This window comes from Scomber scombrus, chromosome 8 (assembly GCF_963691925.1).
Source record: "Scomber scombrus chromosome 8, fScoSco1.1, whole genome shotgun sequence".
Classification (NCBI taxonomy): Eukaryota; Metazoa; Chordata; class Actinopteri; order Scombriformes; family Scombridae; genus Scomber; species Scomber scombrus.
This window is the reverse complement of record NC_084977.1, coordinates 2600169-2620624: the sequence shown is the minus strand read 5'-3', so window position 1 is coordinate 2620624 and position 20456 is coordinate 2600169. Positions and strand designations below refer to the sequence as shown.

Sequence of the window (20456 nt, the reverse complement as noted above, 5' to 3'; positions counted from 1 at the left end):
CCTAATTAAGACAAGAAATGCCAGCACTTCCAGTCTCAAACACCAGCAATTAGACCAATCCCAATTAACACCTGTTACATTACTATCTGCTTCTTCCAGTGTTGTATCTTACACCAAAAAGCAAGTAAACAACACTCACTGTTACACTCATGTTGTAGCTTTTTTAAATAAATATAGAGTTATAATATAGTTCATACTGATAAGACTGAAGATTTCTGATTTCTGTTTTGTATAATTTAAATATTACCACTGCATCATGTGTAAGCTTCTGGTAGTCCTTAAGCACCGCAGACATACTGCATTGATTTATATTGTAGGGTAATGAGTATATCGTAGGGCTGTGCCATATGATGATATATTGGGTGACGTGAGAAAATCACTATTGTTTCATATTTACGTAGCTATATAGTTTATATTATTGTGATGTAAATCACACTCTTTACAGCACGGACCAGATATTTATTTAATCTCTTAAAATGTGCTTTATTGGGATATATATCGTTATCAGGATATGTATCGTTATCAGGATATGTATCGTTATCAAGATATATATCGTTATCGGGATATATATGGTTATCAGTATATATATCGTTATCGGGATATGTATCATTATCGGGATATGTATGGTCATCGGGATATATATGGTTATCAGGATATATATCGTTATCAGGATATATATCGTTATCAGGATATATATGGTTATCAGGATATATATCGTTATCAGGATATATATGGTTATCGGGATATATATGGTTATTGGGATATATATCGTTATCAGGATATATATGGTTATCGGGATATATATCGTTATCAGGATATATATGGTTATCGGGATATATATCGTTATCAGGATATATATCGTTATCGGGATATATATCGTTATCGGGATATATATGGTTATCGGGATATATATCGTTATCAGGATATATATGGTTATCGGGATATATATCGTTATCAGGATATATATGGTTATCGGGATATATATCGTTATCAGGATATATATCGTTATCGGGATATATATGGTTATCGGGATATATATGGTTATCAGGATATATATCGTTATCGGGATATATATGGTTATCAGGATATGTATCATTATCGGGATATGTATGGTCATCGGGATATATATCGTTATCAGGATATATATGGTTATCAGGATATATATGTTATCAGGATATATATCGTTATCGGGATATGTATGGTTATCGGGATATATATGGTTATCAGAATATATATGGTTATCGGAATATGTATGGTCATCGGGATATGTATCGTTATCAGGATATATATGGTTATCAGGATATATATGGTTATCAGGATATATATCGTTATCAGGATATATATGGTTATCAGGATATATATGGTTATCGGAATATGTATGGTCATCGGGATATGTATCGTTATCAGGATATATATGGTTATCAGGATATATATCGTTATCAGGATATATATGGTTATCAGGATATATATCGTTATCAGGATATATATGGTTATCAGGATATATATGGTTATCGGGATATGTATGGTCATCGGGATATATATCGTTATCAGGATATATATCGTTATCGGGATATATATGGTTATCAGGATATGTATCATTATCGGGATATGTATGGTCATCGGGATATATATCGTTATCAGGATATATATGGTTATCAGGATATATATGTTATCAGGATATATATCGTTATCGGGATATGTATGGTTATCGGGATATATATGGTTATCAGGATATATATGGTTATCGGAATATGTATGGTCATCGGGATATGTATCGTTATCAGGATATATATGGTTATCAGGATATATATGGTTATCAGGATATATATCGTTATCAGGATATATATGGTTATCAGGATATATATCGTTATCAGGATATATATGGTTATCAGGATATATATGGTTATCAGGATATATATCGTTATCAGGATATATATGGTTATCAGGATATATATCGTTATCAGGATATATATGGTTATCAGGATATATATGGTTATCGGGATATGTATGGTCATCGGGATATATATCGTTATCAGGATATATATCGTTATCAGGATATATATGGTTATCAGGATATATATGGTTATCAGGATATATATCGTTATCAGGATATATATGGTTATCAGGATATATATCGTTATCAGGATATATATGGTTATCAGGATATATATGGTTATCGGGATATGTATGGTCATCGGGATATATATCGTTATCAGGATATATATCGTTATCAGGATATATATGGTTATCGGGATATATATCGTTATAAGGATCTGAGATTGCACCCAGCCCTAATATATTGATATCAGCTGATATAAAAGTTTTTTGTTTATCAGAGTGTTCTAACTGCAATATGAGCAGACACAAACAGCTCTATTATTCATGCAATCAGGTTTCTAACAATGACAGAAAATAACACCAATTTCACCAACTAGCTGCTTCTGGCATCTTTAATGTTAACTCATTGTTCTTTTGGACTGTTGATCAGCAATATCAAGACATCACCTCAAGCTCTTGAACTTCTGATGGGCATCTTCTGACATTTTATTGGTTAAATTATTCAGGAATCAATAAAAAAAAAAAAAACCTACAGATGAATTGATTATGAATATAAATTATGGTTGCTGCTCTGGTGTAGCAAAATGAAAGCAAGTCGATAACTGCCTTAATTGTAAAAAAAAAATGAATGAATAAATACCCCCCCCCCCCACACACACACACACACACACAAACACACACACTGTGGTGTGCTTTATGAGAACTTGAAAACTCAAAGTATTGTATTTTATTTATACAGTCGAGTTACAAACAAGTTATATTTATTATAATAATTAAAAAAATCACAAATGAAAATCAGTTAAAACAGTCACAGCGTGAAGCAGAAAGGTTTATAAGGATGATGATAATAATTATAATAATCATAATAATGATGATAATGATCATATATTTCTATAGCACCTTTACAAACCAATGTTATAAGGTACTTCATATAACACAATATTTACATAATAACACAACACAATAACTCAACAAAACAATAATAAGGCATAAATAGAATATTGAATAAGGCTTCTAATGTGTAAAAACTACAGAGGGTCATGTGAGTGATCAAGGTGTTAAACTGTCCATAGGATGGTATGCTATTGATCCTAATCGTGTATTAAAAGTCATTCCAATAATCTGTAACATGTAAAAACACACACATATTTAATCTCATGATAAGATAATGCTTTTTTGCACAGACACAATTTGTTGTTCCCCAGTTCCATGTCCCTCCTCTCTCCAGCTGTCCAGACAGAAGGAGGCTGGGAAAGGAGGGTGGATCAGCCTCAACATGGCTGCTGTGTGCTCCTCTAAGCCACTCAGCTAATCTATCAATCTGTTTGCATGTCTAATGTGTGTGTGGAGCGTGATTAGCGGCAGATCAATGCAGGGATTGATCAGAGCCTTTACAAACATACCATTAAGAATTGATAATGAGCAGCTATGAGTAGAGATTGTTGTCGGCTACTTGCTTGAGTCTAAAGATTGTACATCGTGGAAATGAGCCAGGGTGTGTTTAAAGGCTCATTCTGTCATTCTAATGATGAAGAACGTTGCTTAAGTCCTGGATGGAGATGAACAATCTAAAGCCTGAAACTCAAGTTCAAGATACGTGACGGATATTATTCACCTTCGGAGTAAATGGACAGTTTTGGGAATTGCCCTATTAAAGATGAATTGGAAACACACTTAGTGACCACGGGTCCGGCGGCCAGTTAGAATTCTCTGGGGGCTATTTTGTGGTTCCATGCTGGCGCTGCTACAATTAAATAAAGCAGTATAATGAAGTAAATCTCATTTAGCTGTGAGAGTCCAGCAAAGACTATCAGCAGTTGTCTCAGATCTGTGCTGCAGATATCGATTGTCTGTCCGGCACTGTAGAAATAACAGATGGGAGCTCTGTTTAAGATGAGGCTTTCTTTAAACCACTTCACTATGTACTCTGCCTGTGAGCACTCCTGATTTCACTGTGTGAATGTGTGTGTGTGTGTGTGTGTGTGTGTTTGTGTGTGTGTGTGTGTGTTAAATTGAAAATCCACCGTAAAGCAGATTTATATCACATTCATAAAGCAGATTTATATCTCTGAGCAAGTCAGCGATTCAGTGCGATTGTGTTAATTTATGCTGATGCACCACAACAGGAATACAGTGTAACACACACTGCATGATGCAACACAATGTGATAGTATACAATATGATACATTTCATATAACACACACCCCCTCTGTGTGTTGTTTATGTGCCTCATCACATCCACGTTCCAGCACAATAACAGCATTACACAGCTGGAGAGCAGCCAGGCTCTGCATACTGTTATAATACCACCTTAAAACCTACACCTGAACCTGTACTTGTACTGCAGGATCTGAGACCCAAACTCAACCTGAGACCAGAGGCTTTACTTTGTAGATTTGCTTCAAAGACAAAATGATATACTTGGTTAAAAAATGCTTTAATACATACAAAAAGCTCATCTGACAACAGCAACAGAACAACACAGCTGGCAACCAACCAGCATGTAGCATTATAGCTTTTAGTAGCTAATGAGCTAAAGCAGGGATGTCAAACATACGGCCAGTGGACCAGAACCAGCCTGCCAAGGGGTCCAATCCGGCCCAGTGTCCCAAATTTGCAAAGTATGAAAATTACAGAAAAATATAAAAAGATTAAAAACAACATATTGTGGTCATATTTAAACCATTCATATATTGAATTGTGCAAAATGTCAATCAGCAGCTTCTGTTCAAAATAATCTGATAAAAACTGAGACATAATATTCTTGAAATTGCTTTTTTTTCTTAAAACATCTCAGCATGTTCATCTGTTTTGTGAATAGATTGTTTATTATAGTAAAATGATATTACATATTATATATTATATGTAGGTTATTATACAATGGTTTGACTGGTTTGGCCCACTTGAGATCAAATTGGACTGTATGTGGCCCTGAAACTAAAATGAGTTTGACACCACTGAGCTAAAGGTTTAGTAGCAACAATAACACAATGACATCTCTAAATAATTCACTGTTTTATAATATATGATAAATACATACATATAGTAATTCATTGTCATATACAACTTTTCTGAATGAACGTGGATGTTAAACTCAAAGATCCAGTTTCTCAGACAGAGATTGAGACTGCTCCTAGACTAAAGACAAGATTCAGTGAAAATATCCATTGAGAAACAAGTGTAGTCTTGGACTAAACTTAATCCCTATCTGGGAAATGGGCCCAAAATGTCTCTCCCAGCTGAACCTGTCAACAGTCCAAACAGTTATAATCCTCAAGAGAACTTTGGACAGGCACAGTAGTGATGCTTTTTTTAAGAGTAGGAGGCTGGACATTTTTTATTTACCATCACATCAACCATATTGCTGCTGAAAATGAGTAATATATAATTATAACAGTGAATAGTCTGTTTCTACTTTTCATGCAGCTGTTGGTTTCCATTCATTTTATTTTTCTAAGTAATTTAAAAAAAATGTGCTTTACATAGTAAAAGCATCATAAATACACTTAGATTGTTGTTAAAATCACTGCTTATGTTTCATAGTAACAGCCAGGAGCAAACATACTGTGTTACTACAGTACACTCATGTACTACACAATGTGAGTACAATAAGATAATTCTGTGATACATTTACTATATCATAACCTTTTAAGTATCTTCAGTTTCATTTTCAACCTGCAGTGAATGTAAAGCATCATCTGTGAGGCAGAAACAGCACAGTCAGCATGCTATAATAATATGTATGTGTGAGTTAGCCAGCAGTAATGTAGAGGCTGTTAGCTATTACATATTTACGTTTCCAGGGTAGTGATATAATATCATTCATAATTTGTATTTATCACACTGTGATATGTTTGTTCTTTGTAGGAATTTTGACAACATGAATAAACATTTCAATGTCAACATTCATCTCTCACTATTTAAAAGCAAAGGGGGGTGAGCGATGAATAATAGAAGTCTTTCATTCAACTGTGCCAAAAAGAAAAGAAAGAAACAAACCTCCAGCCACAATGTTTCTTTAAATTAAACATATTGCAGTATTTATACTGTTTCTAAAATGATTAAAAATGCATGAAAACCAGCAGCAGAAAACAACCCAGTTTCTTTGTAAAGCTGCCTGGACTGCAGCCATATGTGAAGTGTGTTTAAAGATAGATTTTTTTCCCCTTCAACACATATCCAAGCACATTGAGTCTGCCAGCAGCTGAGCAGGAAGGCATGGTTGGTCAGTAAATGGATGGACCTGTGAACAGCAGGTGATGATAGTGGTCGAGCCGCGGCCTCTCAGCTCTTATTGCCTGTGATTCATCCATCAGCCCTGTGCTCTCTTCACATGGTAATACCCTGACAGAGTGTGTAATGCAGGTATAGGAGCTCTGACTCTTTTTGTCTACCACCAGCTCAGTCTCGCACTGCCTCTGTGTGTGTGTGTGTGTGTGTGTGTGTGTGTGTGTGTGTGTGTGTGTGTATTAGTGACATATTGGTCTTTCAGGGCTGTAGCTGATTGATTTTGCATGCCTCCCAGTTTCTCTCAGGAGGGGCGGTGGTTGCAGAGGGATGCAGCCTCGCCCACACCAAGGCTGGAGAAAAAACACTGTCTGCCTGAGCAGGGGCAGTTGCTAAGGAGAAACCGGGGCCGTTGCCGGGGGGGGGGGGGGGGGGGGGGACCAGGGTGGCGCTTAGAAACCGTTTACTGTGCATTCCACTAGTGAGGGAGTATTGTTTTTAAACCAAGAGGTTTTAAACTCAGGGCGGAGGATAGCACATATTTCACCTTTTAGATCATTTGATTATAATACTGTTAATGACTGCAAAGGTCAGAAAAGAAAAATAAGACAAAAACATGAAGGATGAGTGAGGGAGAACTGGTAGAAACTAGTACTATCAGAAACAAGAAAAACAGCTTCTAATGAAGTCTGTAAATGTGATTCTAAAGCTCAATTGTTATTTGAAAAGGTTTATTAAGCTGCATGTCAACACAGATCTTATCTATCAATAAATGATTCTCTGTTTCTGTTTTCATAATGCTAGCCATTGTAGATTAGAATGTTTCGTTAGTTGCCTTTGCTAGAAAATATGTAAGCTCAGGTCAGACCTGCACTCTCAAAAGTCATTTCCAAGATGAATTTGTTTTCTTTCCAACAGCTAGTTTATTGTCTTCCTTGTACTTAGTATGAATATTAAATCCTGGGACATGTTTAGCCTAGCTTAGCAGGAAGCAGATGTCTTAACCACATCATAATCATCACAGGAGAAGAAAGAGGCTGACAAAGAGTGTGAACTGTGACATGCAAAGCTAGCTTGTTTAATATTTAATTTATCCTATTTAATATTTTAAAAAAGAAGCATTAAAAATTAGACTTTGTGGGGGTTTTTCAGCTCTTAGCGTAGCAGCTTCTCAGTAGTTGTAGTCTGAAGTAAAAGCAGGGGAGCGGCCTGTTGGTGACTAGTTTGCATGCTAACAAGATGCTAGCTAGCATCCAGCCAACACATTCTATTCCTATCTATATATACTGGAGACAAGAGAGGAAATGTTTTATCATTTGTGTAATTCCTTAACTGTAGGCTTCTTTAAAGTTTGAGTCTTGAAATAGTAATGCCTCTTTCGTATTTTTTTTTTTTTTAGCTCTTAGCGTAGCAGCATCTCAGTAGTTGTAGTCTGAAGTTAAACCAGGGTTATGCTAGCATGCTAATGAGATACACTTGAGATGAGATACTTCTTTCCAGCCCTTGTTCTAAGCTAGCCAACACATTCTATTCCTATCTATATATACTGGACACAGAGAGGAAATGTTTTATGATTTATGTATTTCTTTTAACTGTAGGTTTCTTTTAGATTTCGAGTTTTGGAATAGTAATACCACTTTCATATTATATTAGAGCTGCTACTAATGAATTGTTAGCAGCTAATCAATCAGTCGCCAACCTTTGATAGTTAATCAGTTGTTTTGAGTCATTATTTAATAAGAAAATGTCCAAATTCTCTGATTCTAGCTTCAGTTATTGAAGGAAACAACCTACACATTAGTAATAAAACATTAATAATTCAAATAACTGTTAGTTGAAGCCCTGTATTATATTAATTATAGTGATTACCAGTTGAAGAATAAATGAAACTGATCTGATGTATACTACCTAATACCTCATAACCATCTCACATAAATATAGAGTCATGACTGTATCCACCATCCTTCCCATATGTCATGAATGAAGCATAACATATCCAGTTATAATAATATAATTATATTATGCATAATTGGTTTAGTGATGACCAACAACATTTTGTTAAAATTACACTGACACTGTTCCTTCCAACTGGCCGTGCTGTGTACATTGTGGTCAGCTCCATCATCTCTGTAGGCATACTGCTACAAGCACGTGCTGTGTGAGATGTCAGCTCCACTGTTTCAAGTAAGTTGTCATTATTAATGACACGGCCTGGCAAGAGCCTCTTAATTTAATTTAAATTCATGAAATATGATATTCTCTGCATTCTGTTCGTATTGGGTTGGGTTGACTGAGAGGAGATGGAACTTGGCCTCTGGCTCCGCTTCAAGACTGAGTTTATCTAGCAACACCCAGCTGTCACTATAAGACACACAAACACACACACACACACACACACACACACACACACATGCATCAAGAATGCCGCAAGCCTCAAAGTGCAGCAGTGTTTGTGAGTATTTAGCACACAAAAAATTGTTTTGGAAGATTCACTAGTGAGGCTTTAATCCTGTTCAGTTCTCTTTGTTGTCTTTTAATCTTTGCTGGAGTTTGTGTGTGTGTGTATGTGTGTGTGTGTGTGTGTGTGTGTGTGTGTGTGTGTGTGTGTGTGTGTGTGTGTGCATTTATGTAAATGTGTGTCCTTTTTATCAGCGTGTGGACTAAGCCTGTCACAGCACCGTCACAGCTGGGCCTCCACACCATGTCACAGGATTTTGGGTTTGACTGTCGCCTTCCTGTCTCTGTCAAAGTGTGTTCACGACTTCACATCGAGCCTTATAATACATCCTCAACTGCGTCAATCATCACACAAAGGTCACACAGTGAGGCTCAGCAGGTTGGGTGATTGGGTGATTCATGTGTTTTTCTTGATCAACAGTCAAAGTCTTTCCTGAATCCATTAGATTAGACATGGTAAATCCCCTCAGGTCAAAGTCTGCGGCCATCCCAGTGTAATCACCTCAAGTTGACCCTCACAGACACAAGATCAACACACACTTTGCTTCATTCTAGTGGCATTAGTTGATATCTGTTAGTGTGTGTGTGTGTGGAACATCAGCTAAGTCAAGAACATCATTACTGTCAGTCAATGTCTATATATTTATATATCAGCTAATTTGAATGATTATCACCAGTGCTGCTGATGGCAATTATTAGTTTATACAGGCAGCCAGCACCCTTATATGTGCAAGATGATTGAAAGCAATTGAATTTGATCCTGATAAGAGCTTACTAAAGACATAAAGGCTAGCAGAAATTAGATTTTAGCACACTTGTGAAGTGGTTATATCACTAGGTCAGCCCACCATCCAGACTTACATCTCTGAACCTCCATGGTCCTACTGACTTTGATGATCCCTGCTTTCCATCCAGTTCCACCAGCAGCTTGACTTTTTTGGTAAAGACCCTGTACAGGGGCCCATAACTGGATTGTTAATGTTTGGGCTATAACAAAGCCAGTTGATAACCAGTCTGGTGAAACCACAATAATCTAGGTCACTAATCTTCTGTTGAGTGAATCCAGATTCTTTAAAGAAAGAAGATGTTTATTGGTCCCTGTAGAGAAACGTATCTTCTGCATTTGACCCATCATAAACACACATGTACTGCAGTGCAGGGCTTTGCTTGAGTTGGTCCAGTTCTTTTACCAGCGCCTTTGGCCAGTGGAACATGACAGGGGCATAAACCCTAACATAACAACAAACCCACAAAAACATGTGGAGAACATGCAACCTCCACACAGGAAGGACCGAGGCTTTGAAGACAAGACCAGTGCTGACCACTGAACGCGTACTACACAGGAAACCAGGGAGAAATCACACCAAGTGGACTTAGGTTGAAGAGATTCTTTGAATTCAGAATGCAGAGGATCATGAATTTTCTGCTCAGTCTCACCTTTTGTCCCTATCTTAAAAAAATCAAGTCATGCCTGTAGAGAACAGAGAAACTCTGCACACTGTGACACACAGATTATTGTTGAATTTTGGATATTCAATGGCAGAACAGCGGTTACAATTTAAGCTTCAGTCCAAACAAACCTTTGTTTTAAGCAGCTGTATCACCTGCTGCTCTGTCATGTTTTCCACCGCTGCATCTGCACTATAAACACCTGATTCCTCCTTCTTCCTTCCTTATCATAATGTAAAGCTTGTAACGAGGAAATGTGTGTGTGTGTGTTTGTGTGTGTGTGTGTGTGTGTGTGTGTGTGTGTGTGTGTGTGTGTGTTATGTTTGTGCTGTGCTTTTCAGAGAAGAACTGTTATTGAGACTTTTTGTTTTTCCCGAGCAGGCGTATTGATCAGATCCCGGTAAAGCATTGATCAAGCCGCCGGTGTTGCACGTTGAAGATTGGGAAAGCTTCTCTGGGAAATATGCCTCCGTCATTACCGAGCAGCTCTTTGTGATTAGACGCAGGGACTCCATTCACTTGATTATACTAATTTATCTCAGGGCCCTTCTCCTGCCAGTACTCTCAAAACACCAAATGACTTCTTTCACAATTCAGTGAAATTTGATAACAGCAGTTGCGGTTATCAGCCGTTCTTTTAGATAGCAAAAGAAGAAAGAATTAAAAAGTTGAGGCTGACTCATACATTGAGGTCAATATCTGACTTTCACTAATATACTGGTATCAGTGTCATTTGAAGCATACTTTCCCTGTTTTAAAAGAATATTTGGTCATACTTTTTTTGTAATGATAATATGATAAAATTGTAATGATAATATGAATGTTGTTTAAGCAGCAAACTCTTAGATTTAGACTGAAAAATGACTATGACTTCACTGTGGTACATAAATGTAGCTTCCACTCCAAAAAGCATTGCCTGTGAACATAATCCACACCGCTATTTTGATAACACAACATAATTAGAAATAGAACTGAATAGTCTCTAAATGTAATTTCTAGCAGAGGTATTACAATAATAGGATACAATGAAAAAAACACCCACTCAGTGAACCTCTTATCTGCAGCAGCTTCAGGTGTTTTGATGGTTGCGTTACGCTGACTGGTTGTAAGAGGGTGAACTGGGAACCTCCCACTGCTGCCCAGTAACATCTGAAAGCCTCACGCGTAGTTCTGCCCCAGTTACCTCCTCTGTGACAGACATGGAGGATGGGGGGGGGGGGTTAAACCAGACAGCTCTAACATCATGTAGCAGCATGAGTGTTTTTTGAACATGAGCATAGATAATGTATGAGCATTTACAGTGCATTGAGCTGGTAGAGAGCATCAGAGTGTGAGGGCAGAGGTGGGGGTGGGGGGCAGGTCAGCACTGATTTTACACATAATCATCAGTTTACTTTTTGTGAGCAGTACTACTCTACCTGTTTGCAGTTATGCGAAATGTAGGATCCAGTAATAGGACTACAAGTCAGGAAATCTCTGCTTATGCTGCACATTTTGTCTATTCATCAAAGTGCAATACTAAATAGCTGGATTACCCCTTTAAAGGATGATTCCTATTGGTTTTAGTGTCTTGTCTCACTTATTTGTCACATTTACCCATCAACAAAAATTACAGTTTATGATAAGATTTGTCAAACATCTGATTCCTGGATTGTCATGGTCCCCAGATGATGTCTCATTGTGTCCATGGTGACTCTGTGAACACCATCACCATCATAAAGAAAGAAATTCTAATTGAATTTACTGAGCGCATTCATGCTCCCCAGGGGATGAACTTTTCTCACTTTTTTCACAGTTTCTCCTGGTTATAGCACCCTACCAACGAACGCCCCACATGTGTAACTCAACTAGTTGGGCCCCACCTGAAACCCAGTTAGAACCCACTTGAAGCCCATATGGGCAAACTCAGGTGGAGCCACCATGGAAACGGCGGAGAAACCCACATGGGGCCCATACTGAAGCCCATATGGAACCCTTCTGGGGCCCACATGGACACGCTGGCCGGGTTGCCATGTAATGTCCTGATCACATTCATGCTCCCAAGTGATAAACCCTTTTGATTTGAATAATCCATTCATCCATTCTTGGAAGCACCACCCTCAAGAAAAAGCATCTGTAATATGTAAAGATTATCATTATTGTCTCTGAGCAGCTGGGGCTGGTGACACCTTAAAACAAAGTCATTTCCAGCCTGTCCGGATGTGCATATGTTGAACAGCTCAGCCAGAAAATGATTTTTGCCTTTTCAGCTTGTTTGGTTTGATTCATCATCACAGGAGGCATGGAGGCTGAAAACTCTTGAATATTTCAAAAGAACATGGGAAAAAAAGCGGCATGATGTGAATTTATAAAGTAGACGTAAGTTGTTTTTCTATCTCGCACATTAGCGCAGACTCAGAGCTCAACTGGCTTCAGTGATGTTTCCCAGGATGCAAATGTGTTATTGATATTGTAATGGGACAGAATTTTTTTTTTTTTTTAGCCTGATGATAGTAGCATGCCAAATGTATAACTACAGCATTTAGTTGATTAATCGATTAGTTGCTAACCACTAAATGAATAGCTAACTATTTTGGTTATAATTTAATCTCTTTGAGTCATTTTTCAATAAGCACATTTCTAAATTCTTTGATTCCAGCTTCTCAAATGTGACTGTTTCTGATTTCTTCAGTCATGGAATTTTCCAAACTATTTCATAAAGGGTTCATGTGGCTGAAGGTTTTCATTCCGACCAAACAGGAACACACCAGGCTTGACTCATTTCATCAACTGATTTCAGTCTCCAGACAGTTGATTGGTCGAATCACGCATGCTCTTTGGTTGGAACAAAAACCTCCAGACACACGGCCCTTTGTGGAATAGTTTGGACACACCTGGTCTGGACAAAACAGAAGAAAAGACATTTGTGAACATCATATTGTGCTTTAGAAACCGTGATTGACATTTTAGACCGTATTCTGGCTTAGAACTGTCAATAACCTGACGATAACTGCTTTTGTTGGATGATATTTTGTCTCAGAAATAATCGTGATAAACAATATTATAGTCATTTGAAGATCATTTTATACCACTGATATAATGATAATATAATAGCATAATAATACAAGGGGGCCATTATGAGCCAGGAGAGAATTATTTACCTTTTAACATACCGTTATTGTACAATACGCTGATAACGCAATTATTGTGGCAGGCCTAATTCTGGCATTTTATGGTCCAAACAACTAATTAAATAATTGAGAAAATAATTGACAGATTAATGGATAATGAAAATAACCGTTATTTGCTGCTCAAGTCATATATAAAGGTAATGAATGTTGCCTCTTAAAATGAACTACAAAAAAAGGACCTTATTTGTCCCCTAGGTGGCAACATAATGAAAACACATAAATACAAGAGTAAAAGGTGAACACATGAAGTACACAAGTTACAATAAACCTCAGAGTTGAGCAGTGAAAAGAGGACATGAAAGAATATTTCTACCTGTTCTGAAGCTGGGTACTATCAGATATAACAGATTCTTCTCTCTAACAGCTGTTCGAGTTGTCCGGTCCAGCTAAACTTTTCTGCTGACTGCCGATAATTTTGCCTCTGACTTTCATCACCCTCATTAATGAGTTTTCCGTTTGAGGTTGAGAGATGCGTACCGGCAAATGAATAGAAAAAACTGACACAATAAAAGATTTATAGAACACTGTCATCAGGGATCTGTCAACCTGGAACTTGGCTAACTTCCTCGGACCAAAGAAATAAAGACGCTGCCGGCTTTTCTTACTCAGCATATCTGTATTCCTATCATAGGTCATTAATATTAATTAAGATGACCAAAAACTTGTAAGACTCAACAATCTCTACATCTTGTCTGTTAGTTTTAGTGTTTGCAGTAGTCTGAAATCGATGCACGTATCCTTGGTTATCTCAAAAGCAGCCAGCAAAAAGCTTCACTCATTGAAAACAATGACAAAAGTTGCCCAGGCTGTTAAAAAGCACTCTGTCTGATCAGGATTTTACAATGCTTAGAAATATTCACAACACTTGGTACAGAAAATTGAAAGATGAAATGACTGGAGTTGTGTAGACTGTTTTTTAAAAGCAGCACTTTCTTTGCTAAAGTGAAAACATCAAATTTTAAATAAAAGTTGAGTTTGACATGAAGCTTTCTAAAACTGCCCTTTTCTTTGTTGTTCAGCCCAGCCATGGTTCTAACACTGTCCCAAGCTGAGCCTTAACTGTTATTGATCATTTCATCTTTAATCTCTTTTTGTAAAGACTTTAGTTCACAGAGCTTGTCCGGTTTTTTTCTTGTTCAATATGAAGATGTTTGTTATTGGGGTAGATCTTAACTATCGTGTGTCCTCACATTATGATATCCATGACCACATGTGTGTGTTTGTGATCTGCCGTGGTTAATGGGTATTGATGTGTACACTCCTTTAATTGGTTCATGGCATTGATCCAGTATGTTGCCATGTTTTTTGGGACAAGAGACGTCTTTATAAAAGCTCCATTATACTATACTTACTTCATAAGTAGCTGAACAATTAACCAACATTTTGCCAAAATCGCAAAATGGAATACTGCAATGATCAAAATAGCAGGAGGTACAATTTTTAAATGACCAAAATACCATTTTAAATTACTGTTAATATTATGGTGCCTACATGCTATGGTCTACAGACCTAAGAAAATCTCTTTTTTTGGTATAGACCCCCACAAAATCACACCATCAACATTTGTCACCACGTTCTTCATATGAAATATGATATTGCATCTGCAATATCAGTCAAATAATCGCAATTGGATTTACTTATTCTTAACTATAGCCTATACTTCATTGTATTTTCTTTCAGTCATACATGTTTTCATATGGATGAACTGAACATTTTAACTTTTAGATTTGAATAAGTATCACTATATAGAATAACCAGCCATAAGACAGACTAATGCTTGACAAACATGATAATATAATATTTTTAAAAAATAATTATTAATGCCCTTTGAGCTTTTATTACAAGTTCAAAATGCAAATATTTTGACCTAATGTAAAATGTGGAAAATTGTTGCACAGCTGTATAATTCTGATGCTACAGAACCAGCCATCTTGTCTTTTATTGAAACATTTTCTGCAGATGAAACAGTGACCAGAACTTTATGTATAGTCTTCAGGTTCATCACACATGCATCATAGAGGACTGAAGTCATGTGATCACAAGCTATGTTATAACGTGGTGAAACATGGTGTGCATGGTTGGATACCTTTAATAATGACAATCCAGTTATATCCAAGAAATGCAGAAAATGAAGAGTGGAGTTAATTGACTTTCAACAATGTACATTTCAGGACAGTAACACACACACACACACACACACACACACACTACTAAATCTCAGCCGCTTTCATTACTTCTCACTTACTTCTCGTGTTCTGTCTCTCTCTTCTTGACGTTCTGCTCTCTGTCTTGTCGGTGCTATTTCCATCCAACCATCAAGCACGTTTCACATCAGGTTTTTTAACACCACTAAAAATAAACAGTGAATTAAGTGTGTTTCTATCAGCTGACGAGAAAGGAATAAATTAGCATCCTGACTGTGAAAAGAACACCGTACGAAAATAGATGCTGATGATCTAATCAACTAAACGTATTTGTAGGCTTTTCTGTATATTTGGAACTAATTAACGGTGATTCAGTGCTGAGAAAGGTTGTTACAACAGCAGGTTCCATTCAATAGCCTGTTAGCTGCTGTTATCCCCTGTTTTTCCTTTTTTTTTAGTACCGCAACTATGACGGGCACTTTTTATTTTACCAGTTACAATCACAGTCAACTGTAGTAGAGTAGAGTTCAAACTGAAACTTTTTCCCGTTGTCTATTTTGTGTTCTCTGCACTTGCTTGTGATGGAAAAGATTCATGACTACAAGTGTTTTTGTAGTTCTTTTATTTTTAATTATTTAAAGTAAATCAATAACAATATTCACATTACATATTTATAATGTTACAGTATATTTTAGTCATTTTAAATTCATAGATAAAGAGAAAGAGAGAAAAAAAACTTTGATTTTATTTCATATTTAAACGTCTGCTTGCTGTATGCTATAGGTCCATAGGTTTTTCAAGGCTTTCACCTTCCTTAAGAGCAGCAAGCATCTAAGAACATTTCAAAATTAAATACATTTTTTAAATAAAAAAAAAGAAGTTAAAAAAAACAAAAACATATAGACCCTTATTCAACATGAAGCCCTATATGTTGTTCATATAATATCATTATTCAAATATTTTTTACGAAAACTTTACGAGTTCTAAATTATGAGCTGAAGTATTTGGACAAAGCAGTTTTTTGAAACATGAGTTGTACAAAGGTACTTTACCAAAGCTGTTACTTCCAGGTTGTAGCTTATGTCTGTGCACTTTAATTGGACTAATACCGGAAACTACAGTATCTCACCGATACTGATATATACTTATATATAGCTTTGGTTACTTTCAAATAATTGAATTTGAATTCTTTGAAACTGTGTGTTTATTGGACCTTGTAACAAATCCTTAAAAAAATGTATTTAAATAGCGCTTTGCATATATATGAGGTTTGTTTTGTATCATATTTGATACATCTGGAATGTTTGCAATTTATTTTTCATAGCATGTTTTTTTAAACAAATAAAAACATGTTGAATACAACATACAAGCCATTAAAGGTCCTGCATAGAGCTCATATCACCTACAACATGAAATGCAAAAAAATGACAATTGACAGATTTACAGATAAAAGAGCTGCTATACCTGTTCTATCTAATCTGATACACATTTTCAACAGGAATTTACCATAAAATAAGCTTCAAAATATGAAGTAATTCCACATTGCATCAATCCAGTAACTAACTAATCAGTAACTATTTGAATATATCTCTTACATTCTCTTTTCAAAACTAACAAAAATATCTAGGCCTGAAAAGTGTGGCTCACTGATTGATAATGTTCAAATAAAAGCCCCCCCTGGTGGTTTATCTGTGCACTACATGTATCTGATTGCCTACATCAGGTTTTTACACTGATGATGTAGAGCTCTCTAAAACTCATGTATGAAATATGATTCACTTGATGTTACAGGGTTAAAACATTAATTAAAAATGCCAAACACTCTCCGACTGGAGCTTCTAAAAAGAGAAGATTTGCTGATTTCCTCAATTTAAACTGACTATAAATGAGATATATTGAGTCACCTTGAACGTTTCTCTCTCTTAAGAGCATTTTTCACATTTCATAGACTAAATAATTAATGTATCCTTTGAAAAAGTAATCAAAAGGTGAATGTACAAATCGATCTTAAACTGCTGCCTTGGTTACACCTGTAATGCAGACTTATATGTTTAATGGGGACATTTTGAAGGCTGTTTTGGACAGACGTTGTGAGGACATCTCTTTTGCATTTTCTGCTGGAACCAAGCATGCATCTGATTTGATCCTCCATCCTGTCAAAGAATAACTTGGACAGAAACCAAGCTGCAGCCTTCAGTCCTCTCCTCTTCTCTTTAACAGTTGAAGATGAGGAAGAACACATTCCGCATGCACCGACTTGTCGTTAATGTGCCAACCGTGATGAGCTGACATTTGCCGTCGACGGCTTTGTTCTGCATGAGCGTGCCGTGTTGGCTCATATCACACCGGGGACAAACTTGTGATAATTTCCGGCAAAATGCAGTCGTACCTCCAAAACCCTCAGGCTTCACAAAAGCTATTTCCTCTCTGAAGGTAGGCTATACTTGGCAAACAAATAAAGAGGAGGACATTTCAGGGAGAGTACAACCCTGCTGCTTCTGCCCAAAGCTGCTCACATTTCTACCCGTTTACTTCTGCAAATCCCGTCTTCAGCTTTGGGATTTACAGGCTAAACTCTCTCTGGCCAGGTCCGTGGATCTTTCCTCTAATGCTCATCTAAAAGCAAGTCAGGTTTTACATGACTTTTTTTTTTTCTTCACTCTGATACTCCAGCATCCAGTTGGGGTTTCGACCTCTTAAAACCAGTTCTATCCTTTAAATTTCCCCTTAAGCAGCTTAAGGAAAGGAAAGAACTCACTTCTTCTTCACATATATATATATCGCCTACATTCTGTATCTGCTTGTGTGATGATGAGTGAATAATTCAATCTGAAGACAGCATGTCTTTTTATGGGTCAGATGGAAATATTGGAGAAGTCTTACGCATCATTTGCTCTAAATTCACTTTGACATATTTGGTATCTTGGGACATTTTTAGATCTCGACAAAACGTTTCCTTCGTAGGATGTCTGGACTCAACCTTTTCCCCTTGTTCACATGTTCACACCTCTCAATTTCAGGCATGTTTAGCACTGATTTGGAAGTTATTTTCTCCAATTGCAACTTTACCAGTCAGGTCCTCAAGCAGGATGTTCCCATGTGTCATTTTTAGCCACATCAGGTCAACAGGTCCACCTCTTTGATCCAGACTAGAATATCTCAATGACCTTTGCGTGGATTGGTCATTAATGTTGTACAGATGTTTACGGTCCCCAGAGGAGGAATCTTAATGACATGCAGGTGCCTCAGATTTTCACCCTAGCCTCACCATGAGGTTGACATTTGAGGTTACGATTAAAATATCTTGATGTCTGTTGGAAGGATTGTCATGACATTCATACCTCCCTTGGCATAGATTGTAACATGTTTGGTGATCTCTCAACTTTCATCATCTGGTCAAAATTTGAATTCATCCAATACTTAAGTTCATGATCATCTACTTTGTACTGTATGTAGTGCTAATCACACATTGTCTGCTGTGAGTGTGCACAAGTGGAGTTCTAGAAGCAAAACAAACCCCTGTCTCAACTGCCTCAGGTTGCACCCCATGGCGACTTTTAAGTCCTGGGTGGGCTTTGATGAGATGTTATTTTGAGGTTAAATTCACAATGAATGACCCCTCTGTTTATAAGTTGGCATGTCTTAATTGAGGGTTAGAGGGTTAGAGTTAGGGTGTTGAAGGAGTAGCCGGTTAAGCTGGTTTGGGTATTTAATCAGGATTCCCTTCTGGGTGCCTCCCTATGAGGGGTAGTTTGGGCAGGTCTAGCTGGAAGGAGAACTGGGGTAGACCAAGAATACTCTGAAGAGATTTTATTTCCCAGCTGGAGATGATGGATTGGGAGAAGAGCTACCTTGCTGAGCCTCTTCCCGCAACCTGGCAGAAGCAGTAGATAGATACTTTAGATTGAGGGTTGTTCAAATCAATAAAAATCTAAGGCTACAGCACACAATTATATTTTAGATACTTTAGATTTTCACCATGACATTATCCTTTGTGCACAAAGCCATCTCCATAAAGAAATACTGAACCCAGCTTGGTATGGAATCACTTGACTGGCCTGAACAGATCTAACCTCAACCTCATCAAACACCTTTAACTGTGAGATAGAACCTCATTACCCAGCATCAAGTGTTGGACCTCATTAATTATCTAGCAGAACAACAAATATAATCCAACATCTGACGGAAACCCTGTCACCAGGGCAGTGGGAGGCTGTTACATTAGATTAATACTAATGGTTTGGAATAACATGCTCAACAATCATAGACAGATATTCTGTAGTAAGCAGGTTACAGTCGTTTTTCTCCAGAAAGCGGATTTTCTTAACTGTCATGTGAACAAGAAACCCGCTTTCTGTAATCTCAGTATGGGGATTAGAGAAACCTGGTTTCCACAGGTAGATTTTATTCCCTGGAGAACACAGATTTCCTCTGCCTTGTACACACCTAACCTGGTTTCTAATCAGCTTTTTACAAGTAAGCATGTGCACAATAACAGACTGCAGACAGAGAAAACACAGCCCTGAGCTGCCGGGGTGAAAAGAAAAGGAGAGATCAGAGAGTGAAGTATCCTTCTATCTAAAATAACAGCATCTGAAATCTGACTGAAAATAAAACAAAGTAGCCTGTAGACGCCTAAATAACACATTTGGCTGTTTGTTAAATTCAGACACATTTGCTCTGCCTGTCTGTCTCTCATTGTGCTGAACACAAACCAAAAACATCTCTACCCAACAGAATCCAGCACAATAATCAATGTATCTCAATTTACTTGTTTTCATAATGGTTGGAATCAGAAATCTTAATTGAAAATAAATTCCATTAATAAAGTACTATCAAAGACAGCATGTTCTAGATACCATATACATCATGTGACATACACTTTACTGAAATTCACCCTGACATGTATGAGATCTTTCTAAGACATACATGACAATATTGTAAACATGAA

General features: G+C 37.1%; 1 protein-coding gene across 1 annotated transcript in view; it reads left to right on the top strand.

Annotated features, from left to right (window-relative positions):
• The window catches only part of LOC133985056 (cadherin-2-like), a 104712-nt gene that overhangs the window by 30823 nt on the left and 53433 nt on the right, over positions 1-20456 (top strand). The gene's annotated exons all lie outside the window — the stretch shown is intronic.